A 19,031-nucleotide genomic window follows, 5' to 3' on the forward strand; every position below is an offset into this window, starting at 1 on the left:
GAATAAAGGTTTTGGCAGCCATACGATTTTTTTTTTCCTTTATTGAATTTCAATTCCCCCCGAAGGGGGCGGGCTGGCAGCAGCTTAGGACGCCGCTCTGCAGCCTACAGATTTTCTGACAAAAAATACAGGAGAATAAATAATAATAAAAAACAGGCGATAAAATCGGGGACTTAGTGAGTAACAAGGTGAAAAGAAAACGGGGAAATTAAAACAAGCAACAGAGGGATGATGAAGCGAATAAAAATACATACGGAGCAGACAGGGAAAAACAATAGACAATTAAAAAAAACACGGCGACAGTGTGGATTCTGTTCGCAAAGTATATAAAATTCACACCTAGCAACAGCATGGTTTCTGTTCGCAACACAACACTGAATAGTCACTAGAACACAGCACGAAAAAGTCGGCAAAGGTGACACCACAGTCGAGAGCAGGTGGGGGGAAACTGGACAGGAGATGGGAAAACAAAAAAGGGGGGAAAGGAGAGTAAAAGCGAAGGGGGGGGGGGAAGCGGGAAAGGAGCTGATGCAGGATGAGGACCCACAAGAGGGGTGGGGGGCAGACGCGACAGGGAGGGGGGGTAGGCAGAGGAGGGGAATACAAAAGGACTGGGGGGGAGAAGGGAGGTAGGGAGAGGTGTAGTGGGGAGGAAACAGGACGGAAGGGGGGGGGGAAGAGGGAGCCCAGCGAAAGGACAGAGGAAAGGAGGGGGAGGGAAAGCCATACGAGTAGTGGCGGAGTCAAAATTTGTCTGCGTAAGAAATGAAATAAGAAACGTATTGCCCAAAGAAAAGAAGTGAGCTAGGTTTCTCAACGACTTTGCTGAAAGAAGTTGTTGTGGGAGATCCAAGAAGTTATTTCACTCATCTGAGAATATCACTGGAACGGTTCACGTTTCTTTCTAACGCAATAAGGAAGAAAGATACTGTAATGCGTGAAGCACTGTCGGCAGGGCAGAAACTACAGTTCACAATGCCTTTCTTGGTGAGTGGGGATTCGTACTCGTCTCTTCAGTGCCTATACTTCGTTCCAACAGATTCCAAATTAGTTCCAGCTGTTTTTGATGTCATCTATATGGGGATTTAGAGAACAAAAAATACATATACAAACAATTGCAGTGCGGAATACCATTACAACCCAATATAATGTGGCGTCATACTACAAGGTGATGGCTTTAGACAGACAGTCCTCCTCCTTCGCTCAATACTTCTTTAGCACCATAACACATTGCCCTGAGTAGTAATATTGTTTCTTTTAGCTCTCAGCCAAGAAACGCATTCGCTTAGCATTAATTAGCGATTGGATTGCTTCCGTAACTTCAGTGTTGCATTGTTCTGGCAGCTTCCGCATTTGCGCCACAATACTCTTGTTAAAGTGGAATTTCATCATACTCCCCAGGCTGTTGTGTGATTACTCTGTCTTCGTGCCCTGTCATCTCGCTAACTGTGAGCCGCTACAGAAACACTGAACATTGTCATTGATTTTTCTTGAACTGGGCGCCCGTGGTTCACTTACTGTGTCCTCCGATGCCAGAAAATTTTCTTCATCATTTGCTTTATCATCATCCTCAATGAGAAAAAACGAGACTGTTAGAGCCTGAGTTGAAGGGCACCTGATTACATCTACATCTACATCTAAATCCATACTCCGCAAGCCACCTGACGGTGTGTGCCGGAGGGTACCTTGAGTACCTCTAGCGGTTCTCCCTTATAGTTTGGTACCATTCTAATGAACTACAATGTCTGGATATGTAATCCTAATTATTTTTGACAGGCACCTCGGCCTCAGGATGAATTGCAGGGTACAGCGGAAAAGCTTGAAATCTAATGGAACTTAGCAAGCAGTACTCTAAAACTGGCAGCAGAGCCCAGACCTCTCGGCTTGCTACAAGATACAGTTTTATTTGGCGATGACGCTTTAATGTTGAGATCATATTTAATGAGGCCTTAAGGAAGCAATCAAAGTTGGTCAGTGAGGTCTTATTCAAAGCATGCATGGTCTACTGAGTTTCAACAAAAGGTTATTCAGTTATAGATTGTCGAGAGTCTGTGGTATTGTGAAAAAAGTGTTTGGAATTCTAGTTTCCAAATTTCGCTTGTGTGAAAAATCTGAGATAAGGAAAGGATAAGTACTTTATTTCAGTTTCTGTAACAATGTGTCACATCGACAACAACTTTAATCTTGGTACAGTTAAGAGCTCCTTTAAGCCATATGGAGACAGAATCTGACTCATTTATTTTACGATGATTCCTCGTCCTGAGAACACATTCTTAAGTATCGCAGATAAGCACAGTATACTATTCTATGGAGTATATATACAGGGTTATTCGGTTCTAGGCGCTGCAGTCCGGAACCGCGGGACTGCTACGGTCGCAGGTTCGAATCCTGCCTCGGGCATGGATGTGTGTGATGTCCTTAGGTTAGTTAGGTTTAAGTAGTTCTAAGTTCTGGGGGACTGATGACCTAAGATGTTAAGTCCCATAGTGCTCAGAGCCATTTGAACCATACAGGGTTATTACAAATGATTGAAGCGATTTCACAGCTCTACAATAACTTTATTATTTGAGATATTTTCACAATGCTTTGCACACACATACAAAAACTCAAAAAGTTTTTTTAGGCATTCACAAATGTTCGATATGTGCCCCTTTAGTGATTCGGCAGACATCAAGCCGATAATCAAGTTCCTCCCACACTCGGCGCAGCATGTTCCCATCAATGAGTTCGAAAGCATCGTTGATGCGAGCTCACAGTTCTGGCACGTTTCTTGGTGGAGGAGGTTTAAACACTGAATCTTTCACATAACCCCACAGAAAGAAATTGCATGGGGTTAAGTCGGGAGAGCATGGAGGCCATGACATGAATTGCTGATCATGATCTCCACCACGACCGATCCATCGGTTTTCCAATCTCCTGTTTAAGAAATGCCTTTTCCGTAAGATTTTCCAAACCGTCGGCTGTGGTACGTTTAGCTTCCTGCTTGCTTTATTCGTCGACTTCCGCGGGCTACGCGTGAAACTTGCCCACACGCGTTCAACCGTTTCTTCGCTCACTGCAGGCCGACCCGTTGATTTCACCTTACAGAGGCATCCAGAAGCTTTAAACTACGCATACCATCGCCGAATGGAGTTAGCAGTTGGTGGATCTTTGTTGAACTTCGTCCTGAAGTGTCGTTGCACTGTTATGACTGACTGATGTGAGTGCATTTCAAGCACGACATACGCTTTCTCGGTTCCTGTCGCCATTTTGTCTCACTGCGCTCTCGAGCGCTCTGGCGGCAGAAACCTGAAGTGCGGCTTCAGCCGAACAAAACTTTATGAGTTTTTCTACGTATCTGTAGTGTGTCGTGACCATATGTCAATGAATGGAGCTACAGTGAATTCATGAAATCGCTTCAATCATTTGTAATAGCCCTGTATATACATGATACTTAAGAACGTGTTCTCAGAACGAGGAATCATCGTAAAATAAATGAGTCAGATTCTGTGTTTTCATATGGCTTAAAGGAGCTCTTAACTGTAGCAGGATTAAAGTTGTTGGTGATGTGAGACATTATGTGACAACCCTGTAAAATGGATTCATATCCTTCAACAGTTAACGTTTTCGCAAGTGTAGTAAGGACTCCAAACGCGCAAAACATCTCCCCCCCCCCCCATACCGTAACACTACTTCCTCTGTATTTCACTGTTGGCACTACACATGACCTCAGGTAATGTTCTCCAGGCATTCATCTGATCCGAACCCTTCCATTGGACCACCACAAGGTATAGAGCGATTTATCATTCCAAATCACTAGTTTCCACTTATTCACTATCCAGAGGCGTTTCTCTTTACGACTTCTCAAGGGTCACTTAGTAATGCCTACAGAAATGAGTGTATTACGAGGAGTTGCTCGACCATTTTAATCCATTCTTTTAAACATCTTAAGCACAGTCATTGTGCTAACTGGACTGCTGGCAAAATTTTGGAAGAATGGCTCTGAGCACTATGGGACTTAACATCTGAAGTCATCAGTCCCCTAGAACTTGGAACTACTTAAACCTAACCAACCTAAGGACATCACACACATCCATGCCCAAGGCAGGATTCGAACCTGCGACCGTAGCAGTCGCGCGGTTCCGGACTGAAGCGCCTGGAAGCGCTCGGCCACACCGGCTGGCTAACATTTTGGAACTCTCGCGAATTCATGCGATTTTTTTTTCACAACTACCCTCTACAATGTTCGATGATCCCTGACCATGTCAGTAAATGATGTCTACCTGATGTAGGTTTACCTGTGGTTGTTCTTTCGCATTTCTGCTTCACTTTCACATCAACAACAATCAACTTGGGTAGCTCTGGAAGGATTGACAAGTCCATGATTGATTACTCGGGTAACATCCACTGACTAGTTCATGTTCAGAATCACTGAGCTCTCTCGACCAACTTATTCTGTCGTTACTGGTTCTCTACTTATAATACACACTCTCCTCATACTACTGAAACCTCTATTCGTAACTTTTCTGATTTATTTGGGAAGTTTCAGCATTTGTTGCTCTTCTTTCCGTAATTTGCATTTTGTTAGGCATTAGTTTTTCAGATTAATTTGAGATGTTTCAGCATTTGTTGCTCTTATTTCCACAATTTGCATTTTGTCAGCCATTAGTTTCCGGCCTTTATGGTTGTCCATTTTGTTGTGGTGTTTCTTTGCTGTGAAACAGCGGCATCATCAGTGCTGTTGACGAAGCTGGTGCGGCCAATGCAGGTGTACTCACCATGCTTCTCTTCTGAAGTTACGTATCTTCGCGTTTGGCAATCTCTCGGAGTTGGAAGGCTGCAACAGCCTTAGCGTTACGACGTCCGCCGTGACGTGGAGCTCGTCGCTGGAGAAGTCGCCTGGTAGATGGACTGCCCATCTGAGTGATCTCGTCTGTAACAGCTGCAGCTGTTGCGGATTAGATGCTGCAGTATTCCTCCATATGACTTCTGCATATGCCATCACCAGTCGTACGAGGGTTTTGTGCATGATTGTGCTCAGATGTTCAGGAAATGGTCCCGGATGTAGCACTGAGTAAAGCTTCCTGATTCTACCCAGTGCCTTTATGAGAACTTCTTTGACGTGTGGCCGTCACGTAATACATTTGTCTGGTGTCGTGCCCTCGTTTTTTGTAGTGACACACCATGGGATGGGTCTTTCCCAATCTGTTACTTCTCAGAGTTTTGCTGCAACCATCTTGTGACAAGTGACGACGGCTTGCGCCTTCGGGGCATTATACACCAGTCGCCACTTAGTTGCCCAGTCTTCCAGGTCATTTGCTGCAGCCTGCAATCGCCGCTGCATCATCTGTATCTACGTGCTGCGTCTGTATATAGCCGTATCGTCCGAGATCGGGCGACTTTCGCTTGATCCGTATGGAGCAGGTCGGCAGTGTACAAACAGAAGAGCTGTGGCCCAAAGACAGAAGCTTGCGGTGCACCGATGAGTATTCGACGCCACGTGCAAATTCCACAGCCTGCCCAGACGCGAAACGAGCGACCTGCGAGACAGCTCTGCAGGATTTTCACATGTGACATGGGCACCCCCAGTATAAAGATTTATAGAGGAGGCCATCACGCCACATAGTATCAAATGATCAGAAGTGCACCCAAGTATTCGTATCGCTCCACAGCGCACAATGCTTCCTCTGCTAAGCCGTTCTCACACGGAACGTGTTTATCATCGTGAAGCATGCTAGATGTGGTGTCCCTCGAGGTTGCTGCACGCTCTGGAACGCTCTCCTTACATCTCACGGAACACAGCGTGCTCCTCATCGCGATTCGCGACGACAGCGCTTTCCAGCGGCAGTTCCCGGTTGCACCTAGGGCGCAAATCACAGTTTCTTCAGAAAAATGAACGCGCGTAAAATAGCTGTATTAACTCTTTTAACGGTCGTTGGAGAACAACAGAGAAAAACGCGAAGAAGATGGTGGACTCGTCGGTGGTTTGAGCAACGAATGGTTTGTAGAGGAACACTACATAATGATGTACACTTGTCTGAGATACATACTATGAGGGTCATTTCAAAACTACTGCACACTGAAACATACAATTGAAGAAAATACTTTATTTCACAAAATACTTTTACAAGTCTTCAATGTAATCTCCATTCTAGCTTATGACAGCTTCCCAACGTTTTGGAAACTTCTTTATTCCGGCACCTTCATTGTTGAGCTGTCTGATTACTCGAGCCACCTCATTGGAAGCTTCATCAATTGTATCAAAACATTTGCCAAGAACTATTCCTTCCATTTGCGAAACAACTCGAAGTCTGGTGAGCTCATATCACGACTATATGGTGGGTGGGGAAGTATTTCCCATTCATATGTGTCGAGCGTTTCTCTCACTGGTAGGGCAGTATGCGGTCTTCCATTATCGTGCAAAATGAGGACACCGGCTACAAGCAATCTGGTCTTCTTTGACAAATTTTCGGGCGCAAAACATTTTGCAGAAACAGCCTGTAGTATGCGCATGAAGTAAACGTTCCCTGGGGCACTCTATTTGTAGCTATGACTCCATCATATCATCGCAAAGATCATAATCAATCTCACCGGAAATTTTTTCGGGCGTGAAGAGTCGGAGCTTTCCCATTGTGACGACTCAGATTTCAGTTCTAGTTCAAAATCCCGCACCTAAGTTCCATCTAGTGCAACAACCCTTTTCAGAAGCTGTTCTCTTTCTGTTCGATAACGTTTAAGCAATTCTTCTGCGATTATTTTGTGATCCGCTTTCTGTTTTTCAGTTAGACTATGTGGAACCGATCTAGCAACAATTTGTTTCATCTTTAGCTTTCCAGTTATGATTCTGCAAACTGAAGCGTCAGACATTTCGTCACACGTTTTTCGTCGATCCTCTCTCAAAATGTCATTGTCAGTAACCTGAGCAGCTGATGGCCTTGAATTTCTTCAGATATCCTCAGTGCTTACCCGACCTTCACGGAAACGAACGAACCACCGTGGTACTGTGCCGCGATCCACTAAACTATTCCTACACACTTTCCTCAAAGCGCTGTAAATTTCCGCTGGATTCTTTCCACGTAGGCGTTGGATTTTGCTGTTGGAGAATTTTAGGAAGGAGTGGTTCACCTGTAATGGAGACCGCGAGACTGCATATAGGACGCTGTTGCGACCTATTCTTTACCAGGTCGGATTGAAGGAAGGCATCGAAGCAATTCAGAGGTGGGCTGCTAGATTTGTTACCGGCAGGTTCGAACAACACGTAAGTGCTACGGAGATGCTACAGGAACTCAAATGAGAATCCTTGGACGGAAGGTGACCTTCTTTTCAAGAAACAATACTGATAAAATTTAGAGAATCGGCATTTGAAGCTGAGTGCCGAACGATTTTACTGCCGCCATATAAACTGCGCATAAGAACGACGAAGATACGAGAAATTAGGGCTCATACGGAGGCATTTAGACAATCGTTTTTCCCTCGCTGTATTTGCAAGTGGTACAGGAAGGGAAATAATAAGTATTGGTACAGGGTACTCTCCGCCAGGCATCGCACGTCGGCATGCGGAGTATCTATGTAGATGTAAGAACGCTGGTTATTACATGTAAACCGACCGGACTCGATTTCAGCTTCCACTTTAAAACTGAATTGCTCACGACACAGCCACGTGAACCAGCAAACACACATTATGAAAGCACACCGAAAGTCTTGCTCACAACTGACATGAATTTAAACTTCATGACGCCATCGTAACGGTCGCGCATGCGCAGTGTGCAGAAATTTTGAAATGGCCCTTGTAGCAGAAGCTAATCGCTAACGCAGTTGAATCTTCGTCTCATTTTCGATTTTAAATCGAATGTAGATAAAGTATAGTATATCCATATGCTCAATGTTGATTTGCCTACCATCACACTGAAGTAACGTAATTCATCACATAGGTTCTAGTATCGGGATCCGCTTAGGAATTTAATGGAGGAGGATATCTTTTTGAATCCGCTAACTATCACCGAAAAAGATATATACCAGCAAGATACAAACATGAGACACTCCATAAAGCCAAAAGATAAGTATGTACATGATGTAATAAAATTCCCTATACAGACTTCGAGGACAGGTTTCTTACACCAAAATAAGAAAAATGTCCAGTAAATATGAGCTCTAAAATGCATTCTTCAAGAGCTACGAGCAGTTGTTTAGTAAAAGAGCTGTATTTTCACAGTATCGTAGATGATTTAGTGCATATCTTACTGGATATTGATTTTCTCTGGTGTAAGGAAACTGTCCTCGATGTCTGTAAACGGATTTTAGTTGCACCCTGTATATTTTACACAACGTTTCGTAATAGCAACAACTTCCAGTGTGTAACTTGTGTTTGATTTCTGACACAGACTAGCAGTCACATTTACATTGCTCGTGACGGGAGAAACATTCCTGTCGTTGACCTATGCAACAAGATTTGGAGCAAATACGTTGTTTATAATAAACAACATCGATTATTGCACAGACTACTTCTATTTAATAAGAAAGACCCGGAATCCATTAGAACACAAAAAATGAAAAAAACTGATAGTAGCTAGCCACAAACCTGCTACCTGTCTCTTTACAAGTTTCTGTGCCATAATTTACGCTATTGAACTATGACATATTGTAACAAAATCGACGCACTTTTGATGGATCATCATTGTGCTGTAGCACTGAAACGGTACATAGTACACAAGTTATAACATTAAAAACGTCAAATGCAGCAAGCTTTTAACACCCAATTAGTGGTTTCCTGTCATTTTATTATAACATATCGTACCCTTTTCAAGAGGTTCTCAGTGTGCTGGTGCTCTGATACACCTTTTATTCATACCATTTTTGTATAATTAAAGAAACCACCAAATACGGAATTTGACCCCCATAAAATATGGCATCTCGTAAGTTCTGAATAGTGACATAAAACCATCTCATTGGCCACAATACTCTCCACGAAGCAAGGATCTGACGAGCCAAATTCTTCATTTCACGCTTCGCATTGTAATGGAATGTGGAGTACCATGGCGTGACGTCACCATATCCTCGTCCATGTGCGTTTTCACGACCCGTGAGAGGACGACTTTGTCGCAGCAGCTGATGTATGGTGGAGTGACCCCGCTGAAACCCGAACTGCTCGTCTGGCATGAGCCTTTGTGCGACGAGATAGACGTGTGAAGCGCGAAAAGGGACTCTAGTAGGGTAAAATCTGGAGAGTACACGTCTGCTAGGGCGCATGGATCTTCAGGCGCTCAATATTTAATGCTCTATTAGCTGGAGCACCCGGCGTTGCACGGGTGTAGACTTATTCCAGTCTTCTATTGGTTCATCTCTTCCTTGTCCCTCTCCCTGTCCATCTCTACATCTACGTTTACATGGGTACTCTGCTCCTCCTTCTCTCCCTCTCTGTCCACCTTTTCCACCCCCTCTAATCTACTTCCTCCACCCCCACTCCTACCCCTCCCTTTGTTCTTCTCCTCCTTCCCCTCTCTATGTCCATCAGATCCTTGCCCCACCGTCCGTTTCCTCCTAGGAGACATACATAGAGTTCGTCTCCTACTTCTCACTCCTCCTCTCCCTCTCACTGTTCATCTCCTGCTCCCCTTCTCTCTGTCCATATCCTTCTCCTCCTCTCTTTGTCTATCTCCTCCTCCCACTCTCACCGCCCATCTCTTTCTCCCACCATTTCTGCCGATCTCCTCCTCTCCCTCTCACTGTTCACCTCCTGATCCCCCTCTCTCTGTCCATTTCCTTCTCCTGTCTTTGTCTACCTCCTCCTCCTACTCTCACTACCCATCTCTTTCTGCCGCTATTTCTGTCGATCGCCTCCTCTTTCCTATCTCTGTCCATCTCCTCCTCCTCTCCCTCTGTGTGTCCATTCCCTCCTCCCAGTTCTCACTCGATGTTATCACCCCCACCCCAGTAGAAGGGTGGTGGTCCTAGACCCAAAGCAGTAGTATATAAATGAGAGTTCTGGCTTAAAAAGCACATTGATTAAAAATTTCAGGATATAAACCAAGATTTTAATTTCACCATATCCCCCAACCAAAACTTTATCTACACCTGCAAAACGAAATTTTCATTTAACAAAAAAATAAATTATCCATTTAAAAGTTAATGTTCTAAAAACTAAATTAAAAAAAAATTAAAATTTATTCAAATTCAGTAACATGAATCGAACAATCTTTATTTTTTTTACCCCAATACATAAAATTCAGTCAATATATTTCTCTAATTTTTCATCATCTTCTGAAAGGATTTTAGTATAACGATCTGGAAGAGTAATTTCAAATTTATTATTTAAAAGTAATAAAACTTTTTCACCATATTTAGTTGAGAAAGTTTGAACTTTTGACGCATTGTAAGATTTATGATTTTTCAGTTTTGATAGTTTAATGAACACTTATGCACAACCATTACTACAACAGTTAAATTCACTTACTAGATTTTTCAGTGCTATAAATTTTGTTCATTTTGTTTTGGTTTTATTTGTGTAGAAAAAATTTTAAGCTTTCAAAAATTAAAACATTTTGAAAAATGAGGACAAACAAATATGGACAACATACGAGAAAGAAAGTAAATGAATGAATAAAATGGAAGTAAATGGGGACTGATGCAAAATGAGGCCAACAAAAAATGGACAACAGATTTTTTATTCATGTACTTTCATTTATTTGCTTTCTTTCACATACGTTGTCCATTTCTTGTTGTCCTTTCAATCTCCATTTACTTCCATCATTGCTGGCCGGTGTGGCCGAGAGGTTCTAGGCGCTACAGTTCTGCCTCGGGCATGGATGTGTGTGATGTCCTTAGGTTAGTTAGGTTTAAGAAGTTCTAAGTTCTAGGGGACTGATGATCTCAGCAGTTAAGTCCCATAGTGCTCAGAGCCATTTTTGAACTTCCATTTTTCATTCATTTACTTTCATTCACATGTGGTGTCCATTTTTTGTTGTCCTCATTTTTCATCAGTCTCCGTTTACTTCAATTTTTCATTCATTTACATTCTTTCACATATGTTGTCAATTTTTTGCTGTCCTCATTTTTCATCAATCTCCATTTACTTCCATTTTTCTTTCATTTACTTTCTTCCACATATGTTGTCCATTTTTTGTTCTTCCCATTTATCAAAACGGTTTAATTTTTAAAAACTTAAAATTTTATCTATATAAATAAAATCAAAACAAAATCAACAAAATTTATAGTGCTGAAAATCTTAACAGTTATAGTAATGGTAGTGCAGAAGTTTTCACTAAATTATCAGAACAGAAAGAACCATAAATCTTACAATGTTTCAAAAGCTGACATTTTGTCAACTAAATATGATGAAAAAGTTTTATTACTTTTAGATAATAAATTTGAAATTGCTCTTCCAGATCATTATACTAAAATCTTTTCAAGAGATGATGAAAAATTAGAGAAAATTATTTGACCGAATTTAATATATTGAGGTAAAAAAGAAAATAAAGAGTGTTCGATTCACGTAATTGAATTTGAATAAATTTTAAAATTTTTATTTATTTATTTTTTAATTTAGTTTTTAGAATAATGAATTTTAAATGAATAATTTATGTTTAGTTAAATAAAAATTTCGTTTTATGGGTGTAGATAAATTTTTGGTTGGGGATATGGTGAAATTAAAATCTTGGTTTACATCCTGGAATTTTAATCAATGTGTTCTTTGAGCCATAACTCTCATTTATATACTACTCATAGCATTTCTTTCCAGGGTATAAATAATCTGTGTACCGAACTTGTTTGAAGTATTTCCCGTGGTTTAGGATGAGCTTTTTACTGGTGGCTTTGCCTGTATACACACATGTCAAATATATTTCACACATTGTTGTTGTTGCAGTCTTCAGTACAAAGACTGGTTTGATGCAGCTCTCTGTAATACTCTATCCTGTGCAAGCCTCTTCATCTCCAAGTAGCAACTGCAACGGACATCCATCTGTATCTTCTTATCTGCTTAGTGTATTCCTCTCTTGGTCTCTCACTACTATTTTTATCCTCCACGCTTCCCTCCAGTACTAAATTCGTGATGCCTTGATGCTCAGAACGTGTCCAACCAATGGATCCCTACTTCTAGTCAAGTTGTGCCACAAATTTCTCTTCTCCAAATTCTACTCAGTATCTCCTCATTAGATACGTGATCTATCCATCTAACCTTCAGCATTCTTCTGTAACAGCACATTTCAAAAGCTTCTGTTTTCTTCTATATTTCCCATATATTTAAAATACTTCACACGTATTTGTGCACATGTTTCACCTGTATCTCTAGCGATTTTCGCTCTGCGGTTTCATTTTCACGTAGCTCATTGTTTACTGTGTGAATACTGTCAGCAAAATATATCTCGAATACAAAGAAGTAACAAATTAAAACGTCGTGGTTAATGCGGTAGTTTCACTGCATGAACAGTGAAACTGGGTAAGAGATAAACTTCTTTACTTTCATCATTTTATGAGGGCTCTCAGCGAGAAAAAGTTTCGTAAAGGTTTGAAATCGCGACCCATGCGACAGCGAGCGCCACCTTATAACATGTCTCGAAACAACACCCATAAAAACGAGATTTTTACGGGGTTCATACCTCAGGTTCTGTTGCTGGTAGAAAGGTAGGGTCAAGGATTTTGGATAGCCCTTCGGCTAGGGACCATTTCATCTTACTGTAAACATCCTACAATACATGGTCGAAATTTGAATCTTACACAGTTCCTACAGCTTAGGCAAATTGAGCTAATCGTATGTTTTTTTTGCGTCATATGTGGTCTGTGATGCGCTTTAATGGGGCTTATGGAGCCACCATTTAGTTCATGGGCCATAATGGGAAACACCCCAAAAATATGATTTTTGGGTACCAAAACTGAGCCGCGGATTCCAAGACGGCTATGCACAGCAAATGGTTGATAGTCTTATGATATATTCCTAAGATCCCAATCTCGAACAATCTGGAAAATTTGCTTGGTATCTTTATTCGATTCCGAGGTACAGAGGCTGAAAGTTACCTTACTTGTATACGTACAGTCCTTTGTGAGGGGAAAACGTAGTTTATAAAGTGACGTAGCACGGAAAAATATGCTGTAAAATGTCTTCGTTATCATCAGAAAGGTTATGGCAACCCCTTGCTGCAGTACTGAAGCACACTGCAAACTTTTTTTGCAGTTAAAATCAGGTCTGAGACGTAAAATTAGTTTTGCGTTATTTCGATTTCAGATAAGTAAACTATCAAAATTTTACTGATGTCTACAGATATTTTCATATGAGTGACATGACTTGGCGTGCAGGGAAGAGAAGCGAAGCTGACGAAAAATGCTCCTATTGGGGCACAAAAAAAGCGAATATGCTCCTGTTTATGAAAAGACTGACTGAAAAGTGGGATACCAGCTGCCTCATTCCACCTCCCTCAACACCTTCAAAAATTTTCCCAAAAATTCTGGCATGCAAACATATTCACGCTTTTTATATTGAGAGAGTGGGTAACAGACGCAAAAGTACACTACTAGCCATTAAAATTGCTACACCACGAAGATGACGTGCTACAGACGCGAAATTTAACCGACAGGAAGAAGATGCTGTGATATGCAAATGATTAGCTTTTCAGAGCATTCACACAATGTTGGCGCCGGTGGCGACACCTACAATGTGCTGCAATGAGGAAAGTTTCCAACCGATTTCTCATACACAAACTGCAGTTGTCCAGCGTTGCCTGGTGAAACGTTGTTGTGATGCCTCGTTTAAGGAGGAGAAATGCGTACCATCACGTTTCTGACTTTGATAAAGGTCGGATTGTAGCCTATCGCGATTGCGGTTTATCGTATCGCGACATTACTGCTCGCGTTGGTCGAGATCCAATGACTGTTAGAAGAATATGGAATCGATGGGTTCAGGAGGGTAATACGGAACGCCGTGCTGGATCTGAACGGCCTCGTACCACTAGCAGTCTAGATGACAGGCATCTTATCTGTATGGCTGTAACGGATCGGGCAGCCACGTCTCGATCCCTGAGTCAACAGATGGGTACGTTTGCAAGACAACAACCATCTGCACGAATAGTTCGACGACGTTTGCAGCAGCATGGACTATCAGCTCGAAGACCGTGGTTGCGGTTACCTTTGATGCTGCATCACAGACAGGAGCGCCTGCGGTGGTGTGCTCAACGACGAACATGGGTGCATGAATGGCAAAACGTAATTTTTTCGGATGAATCCAGGTTCTGTTTACAGCATCATGATGGTCTCATCCGTGTTTGGCGACATCGCGGTGAACGCAAATTGGAAGCGTGAATTCGTCATGGCCATACTGGCGTATCATCCGGCATTATGGTATGGCGTGCCATTGGTTACACGTTTCAGTCACCTCTTGTTCGCATTGACGGCACTTTGAACAGTGGACGTCACATTTCAGATGTGTTACGACCCGTGGCTCTACCCTTCATTCGATCCCTGCGAAACCCTACATTTCAGCAGGAGAATGCACGACCGCATGTTGCAGGTCCTGTACGGGCCTTTCAGGATACAAAAAATGTTCGACTGCTGCCCTGGCCAGCACATTCTCCAGATCTCTCAGCAATTGAAAACGTCTGGTCAATGGTGGCCGAGCAACTAGCTCGTCACAATACGCCAGTCACTACTCTTGATGAACTGTGGTATCGTGTTGAAGCTGCATGAGCAGCTGTACCTGTACACGTCATCCAAGCTTCGTTTGACTCAATGCCCAGGCATATCAAAGCCGTTATTACTACCAGAGGTGGTTGTTCTGGGTACTGATTTCTCAGGATCTATGCACCCAAATTGCGTGAAAATGTAATCACATGTCAGTTCTAGTATAATATATTTGTCCAATGAATACGCGTGTATCATCTGCATTTCTTCTTGGTGTAGCAATTTTATGGCCAGTAGTGTAGTAAGTACTGGAAGATAGTTGACAGTGACTGTGGTGTAGAAAGAACGAAGGAGACAATGGCAGTGTGAGAGAAAGAAAGGGAATCAATGACAGTGAAACATAGTTGACAGTGAGAGAACGCTAGGAAAAGAGTGAAGGAAACAGTGCTCTTGGGAAAGGAATAAAGACAAAGAGAATGTGGAAGTGGGTGACAGGCACTGATAATGAGAAACAGAGTCTATGACAATGACAACAAGGAAGAGAGAATAGTGACATCGAGAAGAGACAGCAGCAGTGGGAAGGAAAGAATCAGATAGCAGCAGTAAGGGAGAGAGAGAGCAAGAGGGAGGCAGCGACAGACGAGACTGTGGTGGTAGGACAGTACGAAGGAAAACGTGACCGAGAGACAGCAGACAAGGATAGGTAGAGAGAGACACAAAGAGATAGTGACACTGAGTTGGGCTAGAGTGAGAAAGGGCAGCTGGGAGTGGATGGGTATGAGAGACTTCCAGCGACAGAGTAGTGGGTGAGAGCGAGTTACAGCTAGGGGAGCTTGTGGAAGTGAGTGATGAGTAAGATGTTAAAAAGGGCGCAAATGTGTCCGCATGCCAAAATTTTTGGAAAAATTTTCAAAGCCGGTGCTAGACAGAAAACATCTTACGAAATTGCACTAAATGCTTTCTCTGAGTGAACAATTAGTTCATGAGCCCACACGAATTGTAAATGGTTGCGAAAGAACACTCGACCTCTTAGCCACAAATAATCCTGATCTAATAGAGAGCGTCATGACGGGTACAGGGATTAGTGAACACAAGGTCATTGTAGCGAGGTTCAAAACCGTATCAACCGAAACCACTAAAAATAAACGCAAAATATATCTATTTAAAACAGCAGATAAAAATTCGCTTGATGCCTTCCTAAGAGAGAGTCTTCATCGCTTCCAAGCTAATTATGTAAGTGCAGACCAGATATGGCTCAAATTCAAAGATAGAGTATCGACAGCAATAGATAGATTTATACCGCATAAGTTAATAAGAGACGGGACTGGTCGACCGTGGTACACAAAACACGTCAGAACACTGTTGCAGAAGCAACGAAAAAAGCATGCCACATTCGGAAGAACGCAAAATCCCTAAGACTGGCTAAGTTTCACGGAAGCTCGAAATTTAGTGCGGACGTCAATACGAGATGCTTTTAATAGTTTCCACAATGAAATACGGTCACAAAATATGGCAGAAAACCCAAAGAGATTCTGGTCGTATGTAAAGTACACAAGTGGCAAAAAAACAGTCAATACCGTCACTGCGTGAAAGCGATGGAAATGTTACCGATGATGGTGCATCTAAAGCGGAGTTACTAAATACAGTTTTCCGTAATTCCTTCAGTAAATATTCCAGAATTCGAAACCAGAACAGCTGTTAGCATGAGTGACATAAAAGTAGATATCTTAAGTGTTGCGAAACAAGTCAAATCACTTAAGAAAGGCAAGTCTTCCGGTCCAGATGGTATACCAATCAGGTTCCTCTCAGAGTATGCAGACACAATAGCGCCTTTCTTAGCAATCATATACAACCGCTCTGCTCCTAAAGACTGGAAAGTAGCACAGGTCACACCAATATTCAAGAAAGGAAATAGGAGTAATCCACTGAATTACAGACCCATATCACTGACCTCAATTTGCAGTAGGATTTTGGAGCATATACCGTACTCGAACATTATGAATCACCTTGAAGAAAATGACTTATTGATACATAACCAACATGGATTCAGAAAATATCATTCTTGTGCAACACAGCTAGCTCTTTGTTCCCATGAAGTAATGAGTGCTGTCGACAAGGGATCTCAGATCGATTCCATATTCCCAGATTTCCAGAAGGCTTTTGATACCGTTCCTCACAAGCGACTATTAATCAAATTGCGTGCATATGGAGTATCGTCTCAGTTGTGTGACTGGATTCGTGATTTTCTCTCAGAGAGGTCACAGTTCGTAGTGATTGACGATAAATCATCGAGTAAAACGGAAGTGATATCTGGCGTTCCGCAAGGTAGTGTCATAGGCCTTCTGCTGTTCCTGGTTTATATAAATGATCAGGTGATAATCTGAGCAGCCCCCTTAGACTGTTTGCAGATGACACTGTAATTTACCGTCTAGTAAAATCATCAGTCGATCAATTCCAATTACAAAATGATCTAGAGAAAATTTCTGCATCGTGCGAAAAGTGGCGATTAGCACTAAACAAAGAAAAGTGCGAGGTCATCCACATGGGCACTAAAAGAAATCCGTAAAATTTTGTGTATACGATAAGTCGCACAAATCTAAGGGCTGGCAGTTCGACTAAATATCTAGGAATTACAATCACGACCAACTTAAATTGGAAAGATCACATAGATAATATTGCGGGGAAGGCGCTTTGTTGGCAAGACACTTAGAAGCTGCGACAGACCCACTAAAGAGACAGCCTGCATTATACTTGTCCGTCCTCTGCTGGAATATTGCTGCGCGGTATGGGATCCTTACCGGGTAGGATTGGCGGAGGACATCGAAAAAGTGCAAGAAGGGCAGCTCGTTTCGTGTTATCGCGCAATAGGGGTGAGAGTGTCACCGATATGATACGCGAGTTAGGGTGGCAGTCACTGAAACAAAGGCGGTTTTCTTTGCGGCGATATCTATTTACGAAATTTCAACCACCAACTTTCTCTTCCGAACGCGTAAATATTTTGTTGACATCCAACTACGTAGGGAGAAATGATCATCATCATAAAATAGGAGAAATCAGAGCTCGAACGGAAAGATTTACGTGTTCCTTTTTCCCATGCGCCATTCGAGAATGGAATGGTAGAGAAACAGTATGAAAATGGTTCGATGAACCCTCTGCCACGCACTTTAGTGTGAATTGCAGAGTAATCATGTAGATGTAAATGTAGATGTACCCACTTTTCAGTCAAATCTTTTAATAAACAGGAGCATATTCTACTTTTTGTGGTTTGATAAGAGCATTTTTCCGATGATTATGTATAAATCATGAAGTGGTCTCATTTTCAAATTATGGATAAATAAACTATGAATATTTCGCTCTTCTTGAGCTACACATCTTCCCCCCCCCTTTTGATATTCGGGTGGTTCTTATCCTGATAGCGGTTCTTTCCAGACAGTAAATAGTATGCGTACCAATTTTGTTTGAAATCGGTCCAGTTAGGAGGAGATGGGGAACATACGTATATACATACATCCTTTTTTAAAATATGTGGGGATACTGAGTACTGCGCAATTGACCATCTGAGAGCGGTATTGACGGTTTGCGACACACATTGAAACAGACTGCAGAGCTTTAAAAATATAGACTCTCGCTCAGTTTATTTGTTCCGTGTAAGGGTGGTAATGTGCAAACGCGGCAGTTATTGCCGTGAATTTGTGTTTATGAACCTGTAAATAACCGATTCAGCGAAGCGATATGATTATGAATACATCAAGTAAATAAGATGAAAGGAATCAACTGTTGGAGTGTATTCTTCAGGGGAGTAGTTTGACTGGTTATTCAGTAATTAGCTGTAGAACCACTCGACAAAAGTGTTTAAGTGCAGCGAAATAGCCGGCCGGAGTGGCCGAGCGGTTAAAGGCGCTACAGTGGAACCGCACGACCACTACGGTCGCAGGTTCGAATCCTGCCTCGGGCATGGATGTGTGTGATGTCCTTAGGTTAGTTAGATTTAAGTAGTTCTAAGTTCTAGGGGACTTATGACCACAGCAGTTGAGTCCCATAGTGCTCAGAGCCATTTGAACCATTTTTTTGCAGCGAAATAACACTGCAACTTCTTATTTGTTCGTTTCAGAAGTCTGAATTATTTATTGCAGAAATACATAACAGCCCCACCTACCGATGCTCTGTAATACTGCACTCGTATCTTACTATTTTCAGTTTTATAGATCGCTTCCAGCGTAGTGGGAAGTGTAATCCGACGAGTACATGAACAGTATCTTTTTCGTGTACATAAGGTGTAACGAAGTCTCCCAATTCGTTGAAAGATTCTTCGTTCGTCCTTAAAAAATTTCAATAGTCATCTGGCTCTGCTGCAAGATCTCTTAGCACGTTAGTGTGGTCGTGTGTAGAACACCTTCCTCCAAGCCACTTTTTCGTTCATTACCACTTCTTCTTGCTTCTTAATTTTT

Source organism: Schistocerca cancellata, chromosome 1 (genome assembly GCF_023864275.1).
Source record: "Schistocerca cancellata isolate TAMUIC-IGC-003103 chromosome 1, iqSchCanc2.1, whole genome shotgun sequence".
In the NCBI taxonomy this organism is placed as follows: Eukaryota; Metazoa; Arthropoda; class Insecta; order Orthoptera; family Acrididae; genus Schistocerca; species Schistocerca cancellata.